We start from the raw sequence: 26262 nt of genomic DNA on the forward strand, positions 1-26262 counted from the left end.
TTATGGGTAAGATAAAATAGAAAAATTGCAAAACTATCATGAGTGATTGATTATATAAATGATCTTCTCTGTTTACTGGCCATAAAAAATATTAAGTAGCTGAGCTGATTTCGATGTTGATAACAGCATGTTAGAATTGTTTGACACTAAAGAATGAAGTTGAATCAACTTTGTCATCATGGAATAATTTTAACTTGCAGTGATATTTCAAGAATTGTACTTGAATTGTCTCTACAGTATTTTGAAGCAAAAATTACAGCCTTCATGAGCATGAGAGCATTTTTAAGAAATCAATAAGTTGTTCCAAACTCAGAATGGTGCTGTACCTGCAGGTCATTTTCATGGGGGATGTTCAGTATCACAGCTTCCGGTTTGAACCTCCATGCACAGTGAGGAATGTAGGCTATGCTTCCTGCTCCTGCAAACATTAAACATGCTGTCTGATTGTGCTCTGCATGACGCAATACAGTGGCCTTAATTCACTCTGTTTACAGTCGGTTATTTTGAGTTGCAGAGAGAGGCCTGGACTGGGTGGAGGGAGTTTCCTGTCCTCTGTGACTTTGTGTCATTTTTTGATTTATTTTAATTCAAGGCCGAACATAAAGTGCTTGCTCAGAATTACAAGGTTCTCCCAGCTGGTTGAACATAACAAAAAAATGTAATCACAAAGCAGGCTGACTTCTCTTGTTGCTGAAATGCCGCAGTGTAAGTCTTAAAGGGATTGTTCACACAGAGATTATTTTCTGTCATTATTTACTAGCCCTTATCTAATTCTGAACCCATGTACTGTTCTTGTTTTTGTGGAACAGAGAAAGAGAATTGTTACACAGCTTTTAACATTATCAATGTTTTTGTGGTGAGGAAAATAATCCAATAAATGGTGCTTGTGGCTTATGCTCTGTTCCTACTGTTTTAATCCATTTGATTACATGAGGGCAGGGGCAGTGATTTTTATGTTGTCATTTACTGGAACGCTGTGTAATGACTCTTTAAAAAAGTACTTTTGTTTACCTGATTTTCATTGCATTTTTCATTTCATCAGAAATTATGATATCTAAGTAGGGCAGCAAGATACTGGAAAAAACTTGAACTTTGGTGCGATTGTTGTTTACAGGTAATTTAAATATTTATATATGGAAATAGTCACTTTTTTACTGAGTGAAGTTTGTTTCAGTGTAAAATCTACCTGTTATCCTACCTAAATCACTAATATAAATGTAATTACCTTCTGGTTTTTGAACTATATCAGGAACCCAGGTAATAAATATATAGTCAGTGTTGGGCAAACTACTTGAAAAATGTAGGGAGCTAAGCTATTAGCTACTCTAATTAAAATGCAGCCTAACTACGCTAAAAGCTACACCCTGGGAATTGAGCAAGCTAAGCTAAAAGCTAATTGGCAAAAGTAGCTTAGTTACATCCAAGCTATTTTTGCAATTTTTATTTTTAAATTGAAGCAACTTAAATCCAAGTCAATCATATCTTAGAGGTCAATAAAACTGTTAATAAAACATATGATGCATAATTCAGTTAAATTATTTACTGTACTGTAAATAATAAGCTGTACTAAACAGAAGCAAATTGTAGTATAAAACAGCTAAAACAAAAATCCAATAAAAGCAGGTGTTACACATTTAAAATACTATAGTAATTTATAGTAAAGAGAAATGTTTTAACACAAGCATTATGCATATTGTATAAATATTTACAACTCTTCATTACATAATGCAGTTATTTATAGAAGTACTTACTATAAATTACTAAAGTATGTTTTGAGCACAGCATCAGAAATTAAGTTATTGCATCTTAACGTACCTCTCGAGCTATGGTCACATAAAATCCTGCCTCAGAAATAACTCCTCTCCCTCAGTCATTTTTCCATCAAGCAAGTTTCTTGTGTTAGCCAGAGTTGGCAGTAACGCACCAAAAAGTTTGTTGTCAACCACCATAAAACAGGAAGAAGAAATTGTCATTCTCGCCATCATATGGATTTACTTTCATCGGCACCGGCTTCACAGCTCTGTGAATGTCGGTGCCGTCACTTATTGATCCGCGATTGGTAAATGTAGATTTGTGGACGCTACTGCGCTACTTGACTAATAAAATAGCTTCGCTACTGAAAAGCTTTTTGATTTAAAAATTAGTAACGCTACCGCCGCGCTACTGAGAAATGTAGTTAAGCTTGCAGCATCACTACTTGTAGCGGCGCTACTGCCCAACACTGTATATAGTTATAAACTATTGATTTTCAGGCTAAGGTGCCATTCACACTGTACACTTTTCCATTATTTTTCTTTCTAAATACATTTGTGGCAAATATGTGTGACTATTGTGATCAGATCTTGCAGCATTTGCACTGCCTCTCACATGACCTCTGTATTTTTAAGATACCACGTCATCTTTTACATGCAGCTGCATTCATTAATGCCAGTTCCAAAGCAGTGGATCGATTAGAAGAGCAAGTTTAAAAAGCTTCTGTTTTACAAGAAACCTTTATGGAATTACATAAAATGCTGTTATGAGTAGAAAAAAGATGATAATTATATATGGTCCGTTTTAATTAACCACCCCAAAAATTGACAGAAGTGTACCCCCCATCCTTAACTCAAATTTGGAAGTGCATAACTCTGGCCTGTGTGCTTTAGCACTATGCAGATAACTTAGTTTGTTTCCAGCACATGCCAATTACAGCAAAAATAGAAATGTCTATTATAATATATGCAAGAGTTATTCTTGTAATCCATTTTCGTTCTAGAATTTTTGCCTACTCGCATTTGAAGTCCCCCCCATACCTTCATACTGCGGTATAAATGCAAAATATCAGTGTCATTAAACAAAAAAGCCTTTGAAATTACACCAGTTATAATTGGAAAATAGTAATAGACACTGGGTCTGTAAAACTGGTAGCAAAATATAGCGAAGCAGAGCTTAAAGATCCATAATGGAATTAAGAAATGTAGCTTGCTAGATAAATACCCACACATCCTGAGCTATGGACTGTTTCTGTTAAAATTATGGACCCTTTTTACAAGATGACTCATTTAACGGTCTTCAGCACCTTAAATCCTTGTAAGGTTTTAATATTTAGATTTAAAAAAAACAAAAACAAATGAGCATTTGTTTGCTTCAAATTGCAAAAAGCGAATTACCGCTTGTGTAAGGTGTTTCTAATGCAGCGTCTATGGGACAGGACAGTAAATTTGACGTTATTCTCTTCTCTGGCTGCCGTCATCAGTCTCACACATTTTTTTTTTCTTTTTCTGAAAGACTTCATATATCATCATTGTGGAGTTTTTCTTTTATTATTTCAGCAAATGGGATTGTAAAAAATGTTTGCTTTAAATCTCCCATTTACTGCACTCTTCAGTTTACTCAACTATGACGACTTCCGCTGCTGAGAAACTCAGAAATATGAAAATACTGTACAGTCAGACAGCATTTTTTTTTTTTTAAACAGTGTCCTTTTTTGCTTGTTTGCAAATATATTTTATTCATTAATTGTTTATTTACATGGACACACTGTACTGTGAAGGGAATAGCATGTGTTTATTTAATTAAATATCAGTCTGTGGAACTGATCAGGTTTTTTTTTTTGCTCTGGAGTCCAAGTCATTTGATTTTGACTATCTACCGATTCTAAAACTCAATCTGATACTTCTATAATACATAAAAACAACTAAAATAAAGAAGTGTGAAGAAACAGATCCAGGAAGTTTCTTTTTTTTTTTTTTTTATTCATCTTATTTTAACATTCAACAACTCTTGTTAACAAGCGGAGCACTCCTGTAAGGTTTGTTTTTAAGGTGCGTTATCAGGTTTGTTGTGTTAAACGTAACCTTTTTCTTTCCACCTCTTGCAATCCCAAGTATACATATCCTACAGTTTGCTATGACCATGTTGTCGTCATCAACTTTATAATACCTTTAGGTTGCAGGCTTATTTGCTGCTTCCGTGTTCTGCTTTGCCAACATTTAACCAATAGCATCACTGCAACAAAGTGATGTCATTCTGCACACGTTGCTGCTTCTGTGTGGTCAAGAAACTCGGGTGCCACTGCATAACTATAGATGTGTAAACATATATATTCGAGTCCTGATCGGGAGGTAACGTATGATTCTGATCGAGTCTGAAACTGTGTGATCAGGCCTGATTTTCGATCACGTGATAGGATCTGGACATCCCTAATATTGATGTCATTTCCATTAATCATGTTCTCCTAGAGCTTAGTAAACATGATTTGTTTGTTGACATCAATTGTATGTTCCCTCGTCATCGTCTTTGACAGTCTATGATTTTATTAATTAACCAAATCCCAACTAATTGCTATCTTGCATTTTCATGTTCAGTCAGTTAGAAAAGTATTTCAAGATATAGTTCATTTCAAAAACAAATCAAAGCCTCATGTATGATCACATAATGATTAATTAATGGAAATGGCTACACATAAGGAAGTGAGTCCTAACAAATCAGTGTTACTGAATGAGACTTGATGTTCTGCTGATCTTTTATCCATTTTTTTTTAATTCTTTGTTATATTTAGCACCTTGCTCCTCTCTAAACGCATCCAAATATTTTTGAGAGGAATTAAGCCCAATAATATGTTAATGAATGCAAATGTATACCAGCAACCTGGCCACCTGCTGAGTCTGATTGAGCCATTGAAATCCGTGATCCAGTTGCATAATGCAGGTTTAAATCCTGCTGAATAACCCCTCGAACCAGACCTTTATTATGGTGAAGATGTACTCTGTCATGAGATGAAGCAAGACTGACAGGCATGGAGAGCGAGAAAGTCGAATGAGAAGGATCAGTGGAGACGACGGCAATGTGCTGATGGGAGCTGTCATAGAAAATCCCATTTCTAACCTCTTATAAAACCGTTTTAGATAGCCGAGTTTCATTCGCACATATTATGCTTTACCGCTTAACCCATTGCCGTACATCATCTAGTTGCAGCCTGTGGGCAAATAAACCCTTGTTGTTGAGGATGAATGGACATTAGAAAGCACTAAAGCATCAGATGGTGTGCTGCTGATGTTAGGCGTCCCCTCGGGAAAACGGCTTCTTATGAGTTTTTTATTAACCAAAGCGAAGCTCCGCAATTGCCTCCAGTAAAGTTCACTTCCGTCAATATAATTTCACATGAAAAAGAGCATAATTTGTGTCATGAGGCTCTGATTTAATCTGCCCCAGTGGAAATTTTCATTGATAGAGCTAGGTTCAATTCAAGCCCTTCTTTTTAAAGTGTTGTTTATTGGCTTTTTTCTAAAAATGGAAAGGTGTATTGGAGGAAGAACACATGTGATTAACATAAACAGCAATGGGAAAAGCTCCCAAATCAAATTATCATGTAATGGACTGACATTTATGCTGTGTTTGTTGATGTTTTACCCTGAAAAAAAGAAACCTATCTTATTTAAATGATATGAATTTGAAAGATTATGAAGCTCTGGAAAATTATGACAAATAAATTGAAATGCTGATAAATCGTTTATTATGTCTTTCTTTTTTTCATTCCTTTAAAACCTGTTTTATTTGTTTTTATTCATTTTTAATTCTTTCAATCATTTTTTCCTTGTTTCCGTTATTCTTGTTTTTGTAAAGCACTTTTAATTACCATTGTGTATGAAGTGTGCTATATAAATAAAATTGCCTTGCCTTGCCTAATGGTGCAGTTGAAACAAGGCCGCAATACACTCATTGCAATATTTAAGTCCTTCATTTAGTATTACTAATAATATCAAAATTCTTGATAATAAATAACCCAAGAAGATGCATTAGACTGATGTTTAACCCTTGTGTGGTATTAAAACTCTGTATATTTTGTTTGTTGTGAAGGTCAAAAATGACTCGTCTTCATATATATTTAGTGAAAAATAGCAACAAAATTTGCATTAATCTTAAATCTATTTTACATGAGGAAACAACCTCATTATTCATCACATACTCTGTGAATGTCTATGTTTTCCATCGTCAGCAGTATTCCATCACTGTTTAATGAGAGGGCACCTTTATAATTCTAAAGGTACCTGCATAGGTGTAAATAGTCTTAGCAAGACAGTATTCATAAAAGTTAAAGCATGCAGGTTCTTGTTTGTATGCCTTAGTTTTTGTGGTGTGGGAAATATACAGTATGTATACCGCAGGGATGCTCAAAATAACCAATTAAACGTTTAATCGAAAGAGTACATTTGTAACTGATTAATGGTATCAGGTTCATTGTCATTGTCTTTCATCACACGCAGCGCGTGCACACATAAACCGGAGGATTTATGTCGGAGGAAATAAGTCATAATAATCATAAGACATAATCTTTAAACTAATGATTACTTTTTAAAATGTTGACAGAGGTTTTGTGACTTAGCAATAACAGCAGAGCATTGATTAAATGCTTATTTCCATGGAGTGATTGATTAAGCCTGATATTTTTATTTGACGGAAGAATAAACCATGATTAGACAAACAGCCGGTTCTTAAAAATTCAGCCTGTGTTTTCATTTTGTAGTCTAAATTTTTTATCTAAGCGAAAATATCTAAGGCGGGCCTATTTATATTATTCTTTTTATTCAGTTAATTTTTTTCTATGCTATTGGAAACACTGCAGGTGCATGAAGATGCTTATATTCTGTATGCTGCTGTGCGCATGTTAAAATAAAACAGTATTTTTAAATGCAATATTTAATGTTTCACACAAAATAGACAAATCAATTATTATTATTTTTTATTAAATATTTTAATATTAATCTGACCAGTTAACGGTTATTATTTGGTTAAAGAGCGGTGGTTGTCGGTTGGCAAAATTAACTGAAATGAGCATCCCTACCATGCAGGATTCATGAAAATAGAAAGTGGCTTATTTTTTAAATAATGCTGGGGTTGTTTTAGAAAAAGCTATCTAACTTCATGATTTAAAAGAATATGTATTTTTCTTTTTCTGTTGTTAAAATGGTCTTGGGTATGGTGGCTGAGAGAACTTGCTGTAATTTAAAAAAAACTCATGAAATTACAAAAAAATTCCAGCAAATTAAGAAAAGATCTTCATCCAATTCACAGCATACATGCTGCAAATCTTCACAATGCAAACACATTAAAAAACGCACTGCATTGGAACACTTTCAAATAGCTTGGAACACAATGAAAATGTTTCAAGGAGACCCTAAAACATGACAACCCGGCTATTTAGGTTATGTTTATGGTTATGGTAACACAGGATTTAGGATATAAAAACTCACCTTTCAAAGATGACCAGTCACGTTTTTTTGGTCCCATTTCTGTTTTCTGTGTTCTGTTTTTTGTGCTGTGAGAAAATGCAGTGTGTTTATTTAATTTGTATGCACTGTGAGGATTTGCAGCATGTATGTTGTCAAACTGATGAAGATCTTTTCTTAATCTGCTGGTGTTTTTTGTAATTGCATGTGTTTTCGTAAAGTGCAGTACATTCAGCTCTCTCGACCACCATACAGGTGTCATTTTTACCCTCTAAGTCAACAGGTGAGTTAAATCTATTTGTATACATTTTCCACTCAGTAACACTATAACCCATGATTAACATGACAGCGCTGCGAAAAACACACTAGAGAATGCATCTAATAATCTGGATATGTTAGCATGAGCTCTGCAATTCAGCACTCCAGTCAAGTACAGTCGTGTCATGTTTATTTATATAACACTTTATTCAGTATTGCTTTAAAGCAAGTGGAATTACAGCATTAAACAGATGAAAAGCATTGGCGTTGCTTTCAAGTAGTATTACAAGGGTGGGGGGTATTTATTTACTAGTTAAGTTACAGTATGTGGTGTTTAAATATGATTGGTGAAAGTTAATTGTTTACAGAGTGCATGCATCAAGCACAGCAACAGTGTAAACAAAACATGAATGAAATGATCAATCAAATGTAAACCTTTTATTTATTTTTTTTTGGAGGGGAAAATCAGAGCAGGATTACCATTTTGTTCTTTCAACTGTATCATTTGTGGTAATTTGTCTTACAGTATGTTGCACAGGCATGCAAAATGTGGCAAAAGCAAAAAAACACTGTATAGATCCAAATTATAGATATTTCTTTTATGCCAAAAATCAGATTAGTGGTTGTAGATAACCTAGTAGTCAGGGTAGGGTTGCACCAGCTATTCTTAAGTTCCTGTTTGAACTGGAACGTAAAGTCATCACTACACTCTCAGAAATAAAGGTATGCGAGCTGTCACTGGGGTGGTACCTTTTCAAAAGGTACACGCTTGTACTTAAAGGGTACATATTGGTACCTTAAAAGTATATATTAATACTTAAAAAAAAATTAAGAGGAGCACTTTTGTGCTTTTTAGGTACTAATATGTACCATTGAGGTATTGATATTGACCTTTTAAGGTACAAATCTGAACCTTTTGAAAAGGTACGACCACCTCAGTGATAGCTTGTGTACCTTTATTTTTGAGAGTGTAGAGGCTTAGTAACTACTAGTTAGTATGTAACTAAACTTGTTCTTACTTTGGTTGCACCACATGTTCTTAAGGCAATAAATAGTTCGTAGGTCATAAGCTCAGTGCAAAGTCTTGTAGAGCAAAGTATATAAAACACAGTAAAGTCTTGTGCGACTGCCTGTACGTTTATGTTCTTACCTTGAAAATATAATTGGCTGAATTGTAGAAAAGCAGAATTAAGATTGTGTGTAGTGTCGAATCGAGATTGTGGTCTTTTTTTCTATTAATCGTGCAGCCCTTTTTGGATTGTAGCATTACTAAGTTCAGTGATGCAACACAAATATTTAGCTGTGTGTAAGTTGTAACTTAGTGTCCCTTTAAGTCACAACTAGGCTACGTTTTAACTAGTGTACTGCTGCAACCTGAAATGGTCCCTGAAATGCCAAATATTGTTCCTGAAATGCCAAATATTGTCCCACTATAATAAAGCATACATCAGTGGAAATGTTATACAGTATGTTCAACATTCATGTAATGTACTGTATAATAAATACGTTTCAAACAATTGACACATGATGTTTGTGACTGCTCAATTGTTGTTACTGTATTACTTGTCTTAAATGTATCTTAAACTGGCGGTACTGTGGTGCTGTGGGTAGCAAGATCGCCTCATAGCAAGATGGTTGCTGGTTTAAGCCCCGGCTGGGTCAGTTGGCATTTCTGTGTTCTCCCCGTGTTGGCGTAGATTTCCTCCAGGTGCTCCTATTTCCCCCACAAGTCCAAAGACATGCGCTATAGGTAAATTGAACAAGCTAAATTGGCCGTAGTGTATGTGTGTGAATGCAGAATGGTATGGGTGTTTCCCAGTGTTGGGTTGCGGCTGAAAGACATCTGCTGCGTGAATCATATGCTGGATAAGTTGGCGGTTCATTCCGCTGTGGTGACCTCTGATTATTAAAGGGATTAAGCCGAAAATGAATGAATGAATGAATAAAAAACAAAACCCATACAGGGATTATTTTGCATTCATACCTTGAATTGTAGGATCATTCCAACTACTTTCTAATAGGTCTCATCACTCAGTAAATGCATTTGGGCTTTCAAGATGTTTTTTGTTTTGGTTTTATTGCAAAGTGAGCAACATACTTGATAATGTCACCCCATACACTGATAAAGCTCTCGAGTATCCAGTTTTTACAATTCTGTCCATGTTCAGTGTGCTGCAAATGATGCGAAACTCGAACAATCTGACAAGTCCATCTAGCACATCAACATAAAAGCAACTTTAAAGCAAACAAGCAGCACTTTAAAGCCTTGTAACTTATATTATTGTGATGATATGCGTGATGATGTGCATCACCAATCAATATGCGCAAATCTCAGGGCTGGACTTCCAGCACATTCAAGTTTTCCTTGTTTCTGTGTTCATGTCCCAAACAAGTCCTTGGTGGTGATTCTTTAGACAACTGTGAAAAACACTTGTTTTCACCTCCTTGCCGAGTGACATTGTGTGTGTGTGAGGGAGAGAGAGAGAGACAGTGTGAGAGAGGAAGAAAGGGATTGAAAGAGCAATAGAGTCTGAAGTGTTATTGTTCTTTGTTTATATTGAACAACAAAAGAACAATAGCTGTAGAGCTTAGGACAAACCTGAAATAATAGTAATGTCAAGGGAAATATTGCTTCTGTGTGACATGAGTCACAGCTGAGTCCCAGTTCACACACTGTTCATCCTAAAACATTAACAGTTATCACTGAAATTATATATATACCTTTATTATTGGTTACCAGATTATATTGTTATTTTCTACAAAGTGCAATAGAGCTACACAAAATATTGTTTTAACGTTGATATTGCAAAATGCGGATAGCCATATCAGAATCATCAATGTCAAGTTGGAATATAGTTGACCAGGTACCACAGTTCAGAACATTGTGGAGTCATTGTTTACCCTTAAAAGAGTGATTTGTTTTAAATTGGCCTGTGACTAAGATTTCAAGCAAAAGCAAACTATTTGTTTATTAGACATAAATGTTCGTAGCTTTAATAGACAATAAAATTATATTGATATGGATAAAATCTGAATTATATTTATTTTAAATACAAGGAAGACTATATAGTGTTATTTGTTTACATTTTAATATTCCATTTCTGTACCTGAGTACAGTTAGACTATCAAGAAAATCATAAAACACTGTCTACGTAATTTGTTTTGCTTTCTTCTATTTGTCTGTACTTGTATTGTGTTTAATATTTTTTATGCATATGCTTTGCCCTGCAAAATCTTCCAAATCTTCCAGGTCTAAGTTTTTTTCACTTAGAGCTGTTCACGTCATCTGGTGAAATGTATTCATATCACAATGAATATCGCTGATAAGCAAAACCTTGCAATGTCAGTTTTTTCCAATATTGTGTAGTTCTAACATGCAGTTGGAGTCAGAATTTTTTCTTTTAAAAATATTTCGCAAATGATGTTTAACAGAAGAAGGAAATGTTCACAGTATGTCTGATAATATTTTGGGGAAAGTCTTGTTTGTTTTATTTCGGCTAGAATAAAAGCAGTTTTTAATTTTTTAAAAATACATTTTCGGGACAAAATTAGTAGCCCCTTTGAGAAATTTTTTTTTTGATAGTCTACAGAAAAAACCATCTTATACAATAACTTGCCTAATTACCCTAACCTGCCTAGTTAACCTAATTAACCTAGTTAAGCCTTTAAATGTCACTTTAAGCTGTACAGTATAGTGTCTTGAAAAATATCTAGTAAAATATTATTTACTTTCATCATGGCAAATATAAAATAAATCAGTTATTAGAAATAGAAATGAGTTATTAAAACTATTATGTTGAGAAATGTGTTGATTTTTTTTCACTCCATTAAACAGAAATTGAGGGAAAAATAAACAGGGGCACTAATAATTCAGGGGGGCTAATAATACTGACCTCAACTGTATACATAGTTTTGGAATGGGGATTTAGAAAATACCCATCAAATAAAACATGTTCTAAATGAACCTTTGCAGATTTAAACATAAATGTCCATAAAGTTATTTGTTAAATGTCATTGATTCATTTTGAAGCAACATATTTTTTATGAATATAATTTTATTGACTGTTTATTGACTTCACATGTTTTTGTTTGGAGGTGATCAAAAATAATTGCTTTACTCTGTAATGTATTTGTATTTGTCTGCATTTTTAATTCTGGTAAAAATATGGCGGGTTGAACTTGAACTACATATTTTGATGATGATTGACTGCTGTTTAAACCAATATACTACAGTGCAATAGTTTGCTTTGTTTGCTATTAGAAAGAGGGTAACATCTTTACTGTAAGGCTCCTAACATAAACTAGACAATTAACATTACATTAGTTATAGTATTTATTATTCCTTGTTAATAGACCCTTTTCACATTTCTGGGATTCTCAGTAGCGAAAGTCATTAGAGTTGGGTAAACTTAGAGTGAAGTAAATGGGGGAGAATACAACAAACATTTTTTAACAATTGCATTTGCTGAAATAATAAAAGAAAAACTCAACGATGATGATATAAAGACTTTCAGAAAAAGGAAAAAAAAATGTGTGAGACTGATGACGGCAGCCAGAGGAGAAAAACTTCAAATTTACTGTCCTGTCCCATAGACGCTGCATTAGAAAGCTTTGCACATGCGGTAATTCAGTTCATGTAATTTGAAGCAAATATAATAAAATGCATATGTAAATGCACATAAATGTTCACACAATTAAAAAAAAATCTAAATAATAAAAACTTTCAAGGATTTAAGATGCTGATGACCACTAAACACGTCATTACAGGCTTGTGAAAAGGGTCCATATCGGTGAATGAAAATAAAATTGTTCATTGTTAGTTCTTGTTAACTCACATTGCATTAACTAATGTTAAAAATCAACTTTTGATTTTAATAATGCATTTGTAAATGTTGAACTTTGAATTAAAAGATGCTGAACATGCTTTGTTTGTTTTCTGAAATATGTTATCTAACGTTAAACTTATTGTAAAGTGTGAGAAAGTAGAATAAAATAAACATCTGGCATAAACAATTCCGGTTGCACAAGAAAAAACATTAAATAAAATGCCATAAAACTGAGAACATTTAGCCATAATGTCATAAACCACAAAAAGTCAACATGAATTGCTGTTTATGATCCATTTTACTTCTGTAATATGACAGTTCTGAGTGAAAGGGGATTTAGAAAAATGTAAGAAATTGTTCAGAATGTACAAAGTAGGCTTTAAAAAGCAAGAATTAGACTGAATGGCAGTTTGCTAAAACACTGCCTAGCATTATCTGTAAGTTAGTGTTATATCATATTCATGAATGATTTACAGATCAGAAACCAGGAGGCAGAAACTTGCATTAAGGAAGTAAAAAGGATTTGTGCTTCATGTTAACTGTAATGAAGGTATGCAGACTTGCACCTTAACCAATCTCTACCTTGAACCTCAGTAATAAGTTTTTGTGCTGTTGACAGCAGTCGGCACTGACAGAAGGACGAGGGGTTTTGATCAGTATCTTCTGATGCTTATCTTTAAGCATCTCTGGACTTTTCTGTGGAGTTTCATCCTCCACACCAATTCAAACGTGTGACTCATAAAGCAGTAGAGGCACGATATTATCATTGCTAAAAAGTTTCACTTCTGGAAAAAAAAAGCAAGCAGGATTTAGAAGCGAGGACAGGTCAAATGTATAAAGATGTCTGTTGATGATACGCCTGCAGTCAGCTCTTTTCTCTGCTGGGATATAATGCAGTGTCATATGTCAAGAATGCTTCCCAGTGTGGCAATTGGATTGCAACAGTTAAGCCCCCTCTATACGGCGAGCTGGAAAGTCAGCCCTTTTTACAATGCAGTGTTGTGTGAAAGAAAATGATCTAAACTCTGTATTGTTTAAAAAAACAGATATAGCACATTTTCAATTCCTTAACATTCTGTCAGTTGTAACATTGATGGAACAGCCAAGGCACTGAAATGTCTAGAAATAAGCACAGTGAATGTTTGTTTGTGCCACTCTGCGGGGGCTAAAAGCATAATGGTGTTTGTGTGTGTGTGTGAGAGAGAGAGAGACAGAGACAGAGAGAGGGAGAGGGAGAGAGAGAGAGATGGAGAGAGAGAGAGAGAGAGCGAGAGAGATCCTATGAGCCTACAGCTCTGTCAATATGCCAGGCTTAGAACCTGAGTCCAAGTAGCCTAAAACTGTTCACAGCTGCTACGGTAGAGCAAATGTCATTGGGGGAGAGTCCTGCTGATGGAAATAACCCAGTTATTGATGAGTGAGGTGAGGAGCGGAAAAATCTGCCCACTAGACTGAACTTTAGTGCAGATTTTGCTACCTAAGAATTAAAAAAAAAAAAAATCCTTTGTGATGGCCAAATCCCAACTTATACTTCATTGTTTAGTCATCACCGTGACCTATGGTACATCCGCTGACCTAGCCAATGCTGTTGAAAGCATTTTTACTCTTGTGTTAGTAAGAACACTTCTGAAATACTAGTCGTTGCGGTAGGGTTCCAGTGTGTTGAGTTTTTTGGTCTGTGTATTGAGTTTACACCGGAAATGTGTGGGATGCTCCTGTAACAGGAGTTCAAACTCACACTCTGCGATTTAAAGTGGGAAACTGAACGTTAAACAACTTTAATCTTAAATTAAATGCAAAACAAACTTATCCATCCGGAGCTTCTCATGACTTGTTTAACTCTCATGCCATTAGGATAGCTCCGCCCTCATGGCTCTTGGCCCTGTCCACATTTGTCACCACTACCAAGCCAGCCAATCACAGACCTTGTGCATTGTAGTGACATGTAGTTACATTATTTGGGGGTGTATGGCGAAGAATGTGTAACTGTGCTCAGGGTCGGTTGGACCAACAGCATGCACTTGATGCACAAGTATTAATTGGCCTCAAGACATGTTTAATGGAGAAATCAGGAGTTTCAGATGCAATGTTTACTGGCCATAAATCTTTGTACGTGTAGAAGTGCATTTGTGATTTTGTTTTTCTCCCATCGGAACCTTTTGAATGTCCAGGCTAGCTTTATTGTATTGTTTACACAGTGTGTCAGAAAAAGCTCTTGATTGGCATCTATTATACATTGGCCTATATTTAGAAATGGCTTTTAAGGGAAAGCCTGACATGAAAAGGGGTCTCATTAAAGATTTATGATTTCTAATTTTAGAGTATAATACAACTTAAAGGGTAAAGAACAGCTTGCATATGTGTTAAAACCATGCTGATGTGTGCTGTGTTTGTAAAAAATACAGCAGAATTGTTTAGCTGTCAGTAAGGTAAAAACTTTACTCACACTATGCGATCCCTACCCAGATCCGTTTCCCGAATCATTTGAGAAGTGTGAGTGCGCTGAATCGGGCTCAGGCACGGTTCACTTGGCCGGCCCTGGCCCGGTTGGAAGAGGTGGGCCTGAGCGCGGTTCACTTACACTACGTCTGTACGTCACTCACACTACGTCTGTAGTGTGAGTGCAAAATGCGCCAAAGCCCGAAACTGAAAGCGAGACGTAACGACTGTTTCATATGGATTTATTAATCAATCTTACTGTTCAGTGAACGCAAACTGCCAAAGTTTATTAAATGCGCAAATCCCTCACTGCACGACAGCTGCGTGCCTTCAGCAGACCTCCTCATTCCTGCAGCACGAGGGCTTTTATGACTGTTTATGAGCGCCAAAAGTGGCGGATCTGTTCGGCGAAATATCTGACTTCATGTCACCGCATCCCTAAGGATTGTTTGGACAAATATTGGACTGCATGTCACTAAATATCAAACAACACCCCCAGCCCCAACTGTCAAACAAGGATTTTAAAGTAAACAATCGAAGATTAGCTTAATAATATTTAGCATTTCTTAAGAAATTAACTGAATAGTTTCATGCTTGGTAATAGTTTATAGTTTTAAGATTTTAATCAATTTACATAAAAAATACAAAGAGGTGTTTTGAATTTGAAACTTGCTATTATTTGAATTAATTTCAACTTAAGGATGAATTAAGGAAGAAACGTTTGTTTTGGTTTTGAATGGTGCATCACAGTACATGGTTTTGGGGGAGGACTTTTCATATACGCTACCTGATAAAGGTCTTGTTGTTGATCCCAGTTGTAAGAGCAACAAATAATTACTCGACCTCTAGTTGATCATTTGGAAAAGTGTCAGAAAAAGGATATTTCCCATGAATCAACTGTTGAACTGCATCACAATCATCACAAATACTGCAGAAGACATATTAGAACCCACATGGTACCAAGATTCTTAAAGAAATCAGTCGTTTGGTGAAGGAAAAATCATGATTTGGGGTTACATTCAGTATAGGGGGCATACAAGATATCTGCAGAGTGGATGGCAACATCCACAGTCTGAAGTATCAGGGCATTCTTGCTGCCCATTACATTAAAAACCACAGAAGTGGGCAAATTTTTCAGCGGGATAGCACTTCTTTTTCATACTTTATCCTCCACATCAAAGTTCCTAAAAGCAAAACAGGTCAAGGTGCTGCAGGATTGGCCAGCCCAGTGACCAAACATGAGCATTATTAAGCATGTCTGGGGAAAGGTGGAGGGGGCATTGAAAATGAATCCAAAGAATCTAGATGCAAGAATGCTTTCTTTGCCATTCCAGATAACTTTATTAATAAGTTATTTGAGTCATTGCATAGATGTGTGGATGCAGTCCTCCAATCTCATGGGAGTCATACACAATACTCATTCTTTTTCCACTGCACCATGACTTTATATTCTATACTGTACATTATTTATGTTAAGTGACAATACTTTTGTCTCAAGTAAGGTCAGACCTTACTGTCCTAATTAAATTATTAAAAATCAAGGCATGATCAGATTTTATTTTGGTAAAATGAGCGTAATCTAGAGGTATTTTCCTTTTTTATTAGTCACTTCTGATACCAAATGATCTACTAGAAGTCAAGTTATTTGTTGCTCCTAAAACTTGTATAGGCGACAAAACTTTTGTCGGGTAGTGTAGAACATGCACCGTATATTGATACTGAGAGGAAAAACTTCTTTAATAAAGTTATTATTTTTATTTTATGTGTGCACAAACTATTCTCGCAGTCTCTCTGTTTTTACTGTTTTTTGGAACTTTTATTGACTTTGAATGACTCTGGGCCATTGTTTTTTTTAAGGAGGATGAGGGAGCTCTTGGATTTATTCCAAAATATCTTAATTTGTGTTCCAAAGACAAACAGTGGTCTCGGGAGTTTGGAACAGCTTGAGGGTGAATAATTACTGACAGGATTTTGCAGTTTTAGGTGAGCTATCCCCCATGTTAGGACTTAAGCTAACATGAACTTAATTGAAATTGTACTGAAATGGATCTATTTTCCACAATCCATTATTCAACAAGCTGCTCCGAATCAGTAGAGAACACGGGCACAGTGATTTTTGTCAGTAAAAATGCAGCAAGGATTTGGACAGAACCAGGAAAGTTCTTGCTTTTCATTTTCTTGCCCTTGAGCAAAGCCACTTGACCCAACATTGCTCCTGTGTTTGGTGTGCTGACAGTCACTTTAGATGAAAGTGTGATTCGCTGGATGACAAGCACAGAGTAAGTGGAGTGTTCTGAGGTACTTCTGTGGCTCGAGGGCCATGTTGGCAATGTCTGGATGTGCAGCCAAAGGTCTTCAGCATCCTGCTAGCACTGTGTAAATGTCTGTTCCTGTGCTGCGAGGAGATCCGGTGTCATTTCTTGTTTACTTCAGTGAGAGAATTATGTTGGTCGAAAAGATCAGACGTATGCTGGGATGGACAAGATGTTTGAGTGGCTTTTTCTTCACACTTTCATCACATTAGTGCGAACAGAGGCTTAATGAGCTGTCAACAAGCTGCTGCCACTCAGGGGGCCAAACTCCTCTCAACGGAGGCTTTTCGTCCTGTCGTCCTCTGCTTGGTGAAGGGTGAAATGGCTTAAGACAAAAGAGTATTATTATTAATATTAATATTATTATTATTCTGCAAATGTTTTGATTTTAGGGCCATCTGTCTCTGTGTTTGGAGTGCAATCGACTTGAGCTTTGCTGGCGACCCTAAAACACACCCACTTGTAAAGTACAGACTAATCTTGTATAAGTAATGTCAAAAAGTGTGATCCTTTTAATCTCTAAATGCCTATAAAGCTGCTCATTTGTAGTCTTAAAACCCTGAGTATTTGCGAGTCGTGGGGTCCCTTGAGAGTTTTGAGGATAGTGTTTTTTGATTTATGAGCAAAGAAGACCTGTGGGTAACATTACTTAAGGACTATTTCACTTTTTGTTCTACAACGTTCATTGATTTTGCAGGTACACCTGAAGATGTATGAGCTTTTTTTGTGCTTATGTAACAATTTGAGGGTTGAAACTTTTTAGCCTGTCAGCCTAGTTGAATGGTGAATGTTAAACAAAAGCAGATTTCTAACCAACTTTAGCATTGTTATTGCAAAATAAAGCCAAACGGGGATCAGTCTGGTAACTGCCTGGAGGGTTTATCTTAGATCTGCACAGTAGTGGGGGACACTAAGATGGTTTGTTTTTCTGTGGTCTATGTGAATGATATAAAACACAGGGGTGCCTAAACTTTTTATTATGAAGGGCCAAAATCCAAACTTCATTAAAGGTTGTGGGCCGAAGGTAAATACAGCAAATTGTATTACATTAAAATTGCCATGAATCATTTATTTAATAACCATTACTTTTTATGAATTAATGCAGTGTGTTAAAAAAAGTGTGTGCTTGTGTTTTTTCCTCGATAGTCTACCGAACAAACCATCGTTATACAATAACTTACCTAATTACCCTAACCTGCCTGGTTAACCTAATTAACCTAGTTAAGCCTTTAAATGTCACTTTAAGTTGTATAGGAGTGTCTTGAAAAATATCTAGTAAAATATTATTTACTGTCATTATGGCAAAGATAAAATAAATCAGTTATTAGAAATAAGTTATTCAAATTATTATGTCTAGAAATGTGTTAAAAAAATCTCTCTGTTAAACAAAAATTGTGGAAATAATTAATAACGGGTGCGAATAATTCAAGAGGGCTAATAATTCTGACATCTGTCTGTCTGTCTGTCTGTCTGTCTAAAACCAAATTACAGTAAAAAAAAAAAAAAAACACAATGGAGTTTAATGCTGAATACACAAGGGTAGCTTTTGCATTGATTTGCTCGCAATGTTTTGTGCATTGTGCCAAATCTGTTGAGAGACTATTTAATTTTTTTTTATTCATTTAATTAATAAGTTAAATTTCAGTTTGCTTTTATGTAGCTCAACTCAATAATAAAGTAAGCAAACAAAAAAGAATGTTGAATTCAGTATGAAAATGTCTGTTAAAGGCATTCTCCCCAATGCTCCCCACCATTCGCCTTCTCTAAAAGAATGATGAGCCAAATCCAAGGTTATTGTGGGTCAGTTTTGGCCCGCAGACCCTAGTTTAAACATCTCTGGTCTAAAAGTATTGAGATAAAGAAATTAAAGGGCACCTAAGTTATCCATTTTTTATATATTTTATATAAGTCTTTTGCATCTCTAAAATGTGTATGTAAAGTTTCAGCTAAAAACACCCATCTGATTTTTCATTATACCTTTTACAAGATCCTGTTTTATAAATTTTTCCACCAGGGGGTTGTTTTGTCATACTGCGTCTTTAAGGCGAGTCCTCCCCGCCTACCGTTTCTACGTGCTTTTCTGCGTACCTTAATCTCCTCCCTCGGCTCTGTCAAACAACAGACAGACTTAAAGGAAGAAGGTCTCACGTAGCGTTTGTGAGAAATACTAAGAACTTTACCAATGAGTATTTTTGTGCAGTTGCATTGATGAGTTACACACAATATCGTTACAAAAATAACACGCGCACACACACACCGCAGCAGACATACACATACACAGACACAGACAGACAGCTTTGCACTGTTTTTGCATGCAAATGTGACAGGATTCAGCTTAATCTCCACCGCTGGTTCGAACCTTGGCTTAGTTGTTGTTTCTGTGTGGAGTTTGCATGTTCTCCCTGGGTTTCCTCTGGGTGCTCCGGTTTCCCCCACAGTCCATAGACATGTGGTACAGGTGAATTGGGTAGGCTAAATTGTCCGTAGTGTATGAGTGTGTGTGTGGATGTGTGTGTGGATGTTTCCCAGAGATGGGTTGCGGCTGGAAGGGCATCTGCTGCGTAAAAACTTGCTAGATAAGTTATCAGTTCATTCCGCTGTGGCAACCCCGGATTAATAAAGGGACTAAGCCAACAAGAAAATGAATGAATGAATGAATAATGTAGAAAATAAACCTGATTTAACATCCAAACCAGGTGATTGATGAATGAATGCTTAATATTTGCATCTCCAAAAAATCTAATAAACAATCTAAAAAATGTATCGTGTCCCCCAACACATTTTCGTTGATGTCTGTGCTGTATTTTCATGCATAACAATCTATAAAAATTAAAATTAAAATAATGTGTTTTTTCATTTTCCGAGTCTAACAGTATTTTGTACAGTTTGTGCATGATAAAAATAAAATAAAAAAATCAATAAAATTAATTGTAGTTAAGGTCACAAATGGTACAATTTCTATGCCTAAATGCTTTTAAAGTCATTATAATATCACAGGCATCAAAAACACATGCAAATGATAAATTATAATACAAACTCAACATTGGATATATCCTGCAATGTGATTATTGTGAATGATTACATTATGATATCTATGCTGAAACAGTATATTGTGCAGCTCTAAAAGAAATAGAATAATCAAATGTAAAATAACACTGCACAGTCTTCCGGGTATAAATAAATTGCAATCTGTTTAACATACAAACACTGTTTCTTGTACCTGTATGTTTGAAACTTACCTGCAGTTTAAAAATGTACAGACTAATATCATTAAAGTGATGTCAAAAAAGGTCTTACCTAATTGCCTATATAGAGTTGCTCATTTGTATTTGTAAAACCATGAGTATATTTGAGTCGTGAATTCCCTTGGGACTTTTGAGGATAGTGATTTTTGATTTATGAGCAAAGAAGACCTGTGGGTAACATTACTTTACTACAGTTTCACTTTTTGTTTTACAACATGTATTGATTTTGTAGCTACACCTGAAGATGAATGAGCTTTTTTTGTGCTCATGTATCAACTGGAGGTTGAAACTTTTCAGCCTGCCAATGGTGAATGATAAACAAAAGCAGATTTCTAACTGTCTTTTACCTTGTTATTACAAAATAAAGAAAACAGGGTTATCAGTCTGGTAAGGGTTTGTTTTTAAAAGTTCACTCTGTTGTGGTTAAGCGTAATATGTGTTCTGAACTGTGGTGCCTGGCCAGCTGTGATCCCTATTTGACATTGTACATTCAGTAATGTGATGATGATGCTTAAATGATTTATTCTGCAGCCTTAGTTCATTTTGTTATGGGAACAAAGTTTTTGATTATTATATCCTACTTTTTTCATGACAATTTGGTACATCAATGAATAAATAGACTCAATGTTGATTTGAGTTGAAATATTTTGGTCTTTTCACATTATGTTGTAACTTGAAATCCAACATTACATAGAACTTTACAATAAACATTAAATGCAAAGTTGTGAAACGTAATGACTGCCACATTTAAAATGCCTCTAGCAAGAGTCCACAAGATCAGTCAAGTTCAAAAATGTACTGCACATTAGGGAAAATATTTAGTCATACCACTTACTACACAACTTTTCACAGCATAATTAATTTTAGCAAATTGTTTTATAATCTATTTTTGTATACAAAACACTCATCTGGGCAGTACATGAACAGCTTTACACTACCAGCATTACTGTTGTGTTTGCATGAAACAAGAACATGTTATGAGTGACGTGAAAAAAATAACTACGTCAGAAAACCAAGATGAGCAATCCGAATGCTGTGTCACTGGTTTTTAACTGCCATTATTGGGGAATAACAGACCTTTATAAGTCGTGACTCGTGCAGTAATAATAATTTAGTAGTATTTGGTGTCATGAACATTGACCAAAAGACTAAAAAACTGCTCTCCCCTCATCTGATTGTCAGAAATTTGATGTACTGGTGGTAATCTCTATGGATTTTAAAGGTAATCAGCTAATCATTTGCGCTGTTGTAATGTTTTAATATCCAGGTATTATGTTTTAGCTATTATTCACAAGAGAGCTAACAGTTTTTACTTTGTGTACGTTTTCCTTAATTTTCTTAATGTTATAAACGAGTAAAGAATTGCAATGTTCTGTTTTGTTTCGAAAATAAACTTGATTATTTTATGTAATATGTTTGATACATACAGACATTCTTTTTACATTCAGAATCTGATCATCCTAAATAATTCTATAATAAAAATGTATATATTTTTAAGATTATTAAACAAAAACATAGAAACTCTAATTCTGGTTAAAATGCACAGGGTGGTAATATCTGTGGACTTTTTAGGTAATGGGCTAATTATATCTGCTGTTAGTAAGGGAGGAAATTAACAAGAATATACTTACTAGTAGGCATACAGTATGTGCATACAGTATGTGAGTATGTGTAAAACATCTCCATATTTAATGAAGCACATAAGAAAGAGTTGTACCAGAAGCAATGCATTCTGTTTGACAAAATATAAGCCCCCATTAGTCAATGGAACACAATAATTATGGTGCTTTAACACTGGAGAGAATTGGAGAATTAGCGAGTAAATTACTTCAGACAAGAAGTTAATCATGACTGCAGTTTAATTTTGGGGTGAAGAATCCTTTTTAGTTAAGACAGATTGATTTTGTATTTCACATTTGCAGTAGGAAATGTTCATGAAGTACGCATAATTGACTAAAGTAAACCATCTTATTTTACTTTCAAACTCAAAAGCCACCATTCTGAAATAAATCCCCAAGAGAACCTGCAGTGAATTAGCCTTCTGGTATGGTCTATAAATTGGCATCATGAATGAATGGCTATTTTTGTTTAAACGGTTGCCCATCACATAGAGTCCACTGGTCAAAGTAAGAAAGGCATCTTGATGACCCTCTTGGGAAATGCTTGAGGTTTATTTCCTACCTGCAGTTATATGAATCACACTGTCTATGTTTATTATATACAAGTCCAATTAAGAGGGTGGCATGTTTTTTTCACAGTCGCTCCAATTAAATGTAGCTTGTTTGCCAGGGCTGTTTCTAGGATTTTTAGCATCATAGGCTTGAGGTAACTATGGATCACATATTTTTTGATTAGTCCGCTATATGTTAACAATAATAATGTTACCTGCTTGATTATGTCTACAACAGAATCGACTACTGCTCTGGCCATTAGTGTCCTTGTTAGAGCACCAGCCTTCCATACCAGAATCACCAGATCAAGCTCAGCTTTGACCATGCACTGTAGCTGTTGAACTTGTGGATTACATTTACAAGTACAATAATAGCTGGATTATTTGTGTCTTTGCTCAAATTGAGAATTTACTCTTGAGAAATGACTACTTATTAAATGATTAATTATTAATTAAATGAAATTTGTGGGCGCTCATTTGTGGTCATATGTTTAAAAATGGCACTGTGAGTTCACTTAATGTTTTTTTTTTAGACTGATTGCATGAAAGAATAGTTTTTTGTTCACCAAAGAACTTAAGAAAAGTTCTTAAAGGAAATATAATGCAATTTCATGATTTTCTTGAATGTTACAGGCTGTTTTTGCATAGATTAATAGGGTTGCACTATTAATTGAAGGTGTTTGTGTGAGCATTTTGTCAGTAAAGCCATTTCTGTAATCAGAATTAAGTCTCCAGCACGTGGTTTCTCATAAAGCATTATTTACTACATTTACATTCTATGCACATTGCTAATTTAAATGGACACATATCAAAACAAATCGAAGATAATCATTCTGCAATAATGACATGTTTTGCAGATTCTCAGTGAATTACAGTGCTATGTTTCTGCTATATCTGAATGCACTTGGAAATATCATACATATAGCGTTTATGGTGTTTTTACTACAAACTGAGTTCATAACTTAAGTCGAGTATGTAAAAGTAAGTTAATAGGTTAATCTTGTGCAACTACTTCCTGGGTTACTTCATGGGTGTGAGAGAGTTTGATTTTGCCAAATAGGATGTGATCTTGATTAGCATTTATCGTGGAACTTTCCTGTTCAAAAATGTAATTGATACCTCAATTTCTAACCCTAATTGTAAATTATTCCCAACATTAGAGTGCATAGTTGGAAAATGACGTAGAAGCACATAACCCTGTAAGCCTAAACTTTACATAAACTGTAAATGTATACCTTAAATCTGATTGGCTGATTGGAATGTTGTTACAGGTTCAACATATCTGTTGATCCAGGAATATTTGCAACCTGAAGTCACACTGATTGTGAGTAATTATTGATACTGAATTGATAAGGTAGTAAGGACCCATCGTTTCCATCAATTGAATGCAATGGATGGCTGACCAATCAGAGCAAGCCAGAATTTTTTAAAATTGTGAGCTTTTTAAATATTACTTCATGCTTCAGAAAGGCAGAGCAGAGATGAGCAGTAATACTGTGTGGTTATGGTATGAAGGAATTTTTTGTTTATTTTTTTTATCATTTGAGGACCTGAATTGGGAACCACTGATTTAGCAGATGCTTTTATCCAAAATGACTTAAAGTGAGGTTAAAAGACGCTCCTCAAATCATCTTTAAAAATGTTTAGTAACATCCTTTGACCCCTATTACATTTTGGCACCCCCGGTAACAAAAATTGGAACTTTTGTTTTGATCATTATTGATATTCAGTCCCCAGAGGATTTTCCATTGATATTTAGTCCTCAGAGGATATTTCCACAGTAGCTTAGTTCTGATCAGGCATACTTTCAAGAACTAGTTCGCAAATTTAGGTTTTGGACAATTTAAAATAAAGAGTCCTTTGGCTGTTAAAAGTGGTTCATGTGATTCCAGTAAATGCTTCCAGTTTATGATTCTGCTGATTATAGTAAAAAAAACTAAACAAATTTTGTATTTTTTTTTTTATGAACGTTTGTAACTGAATAATTTTTGGACTGTACAATTAGGCATGCGGTAACTGTTTTCAAGGTAAACAGCAGTTTGGAAAAGCCATGATGTTAAAACTGGCAACATTTTCTGCTATATCGTTCCTAAGGTATGTGTAAGATTTTTTTATTTATTATTATTATTATTTTTTTACTAATGAAGACCGCAGAAGTCAATTTGAATTATTTAGATTGACATGTTTAATGCTCCTAAATATTCTAAATATTTCTCAAAGTAAATTCTTTTGTGTTAAAAGGGAAAAAAGTTGTTGTTTTTTACCCAGACATTTAAAAAGAACCTTTTTTTACAGCAGTAATAACAATACCATGAAACTGGGATATTTTAATCCAAGGTTATCATACTATCAGAATCTTATACCCGCCCATGCCTATGTACAATACCAAACTTAAAGAAAAGTTACATTTCAATCAGGTAAAGTTTACAAGATTTAGTCAAATTATTTATACATGTTTGTTTAGATGAATTTAATAACTGCAGTCAATCCTGCATGTATTTAATATGTTTGCATCGTGGCTCGTGAGTGACCAGTAAGTATGATTAATATCAATCAGCATGTTATTTTTTGCATATGTATTGTATGCACATGTTCATCTTGAATTTGGATGTACTGTTTGGTCAGTCTGTTATCCATCAGTTATCAGATTATTTTAAATGTCACAGAGATATTGTTGCACTGTCCTGTCTGATGTCATTGTTTACTGCGCTTGAAAGAGCCTTTTTTTTTCCCCCCAAAGTGGATTTTTCGCAGCGAGTGCTGACAGGTTGACAGGTGAAGATTGCGGATGGATTTTCTTCTTTAGCATCGAGCCTAATGTCATGATGTCTCTAGGGAGATACTGCTGGTCTGTTGATTAAACCACAACCACAGCTATTGTATTATTTATCAGCCAAAGGGGAGACATCTAATGTCAGTGGATGATCTTATACAAGACCTGTTGACAGACAGCAAGAGACTCTGCTGGATTTGTTAGCACGTCCACCGCCTGTGCGTTTTGGCTCAGCGTGATGTGGAGAGACTTTGCATATGATCTGCATTGATTTTGTTTTTGTCATTGTACAAAGATAGCTCCATGCAGGCAGCTGAGGTACAATGAGTTCCTTTGGGAGTGAGAAATGAATCAGTGCTGAGGGCATGTGTTAAATCTAACACAGATGGTGCTGAGACATCCTAATCTGCTTCTGCATTAATATAATACTTAATAATTCACAAGAAGTTACAATTTCTTACATTCCTTTCTTGAACGAGACACAAACTGCAGTGCTTGCTCAGTTAACTTCTCTAATGTCTGATTTAAGTTGGAGTCTTATATTGATGTCTGATTTTAATTGGGGTCAGTTATTTAAAAAATAAAATAACCATAAACAAATCCCTGTTGCTTTTAGCTGTGTTTCGGTAAGATTCAATTCAATTACTCTTTATTTCTTCAGCACTTTTAAAACGTAGATTGTGTCAAAGCAGCTTAACATAGAAGTTCTAGTAAATTGAAACTATGTCAGTCCAGTTTTCAGAGCTGACGCTCAGTTCAGTTCAGTTCAGTTCAGTGTGGTTTAAATTTCACTGCTGAAAGAGCAAATCCATCGATGTCCAGCTTCACAAGTCCCAAAACAAGCAAGCAAGAAAAAAGAAAACAAAAATATATTTGTTTTAGTGTGTACATTTGAAATAACAGAAAATAAAATTGTACTTTTCAACCTGACAGACTATGTTGAATAATAAAAAGATCATTTGCTGATCTCAGTTTTACATTTTTTACGCTGGAGCTATAGTATGAGCTATATTCATTTGTGTTTCATGAGA

At 35.1% G+C, this 26262-nt stretch overlaps 1 protein-coding gene across 4 annotated transcripts in view; it reads left to right on the forward strand.

Annotated features, from left to right (window-relative positions):
* Positions 1-26262, forward strand: part of tp53i11b (tumor protein p53 inducible protein 11b) — a 131021-nt gene that overhangs the window by 27571 nt on the left and 77188 nt on the right. Inside the window, exon 2 of one of the 4 annotated variants that reach the window (XM_073929151.1) lies at positions 7435-7491. The gene's annotated coding sequence lies outside the window, so the exon portion shown is untranslated. 4 annotated transcript variants of the gene reach the window in all.

This window comes from Danio rerio, chromosome 18 (genome assembly GCF_049306965.1).
Source record: "Danio rerio strain Tuebingen ecotype United States chromosome 18, GRCz12tu, whole genome shotgun sequence".
In the NCBI taxonomy this organism is placed as follows: Eukaryota; Metazoa; Chordata; class Actinopteri; order Cypriniformes; family Danionidae; genus Danio; species Danio rerio.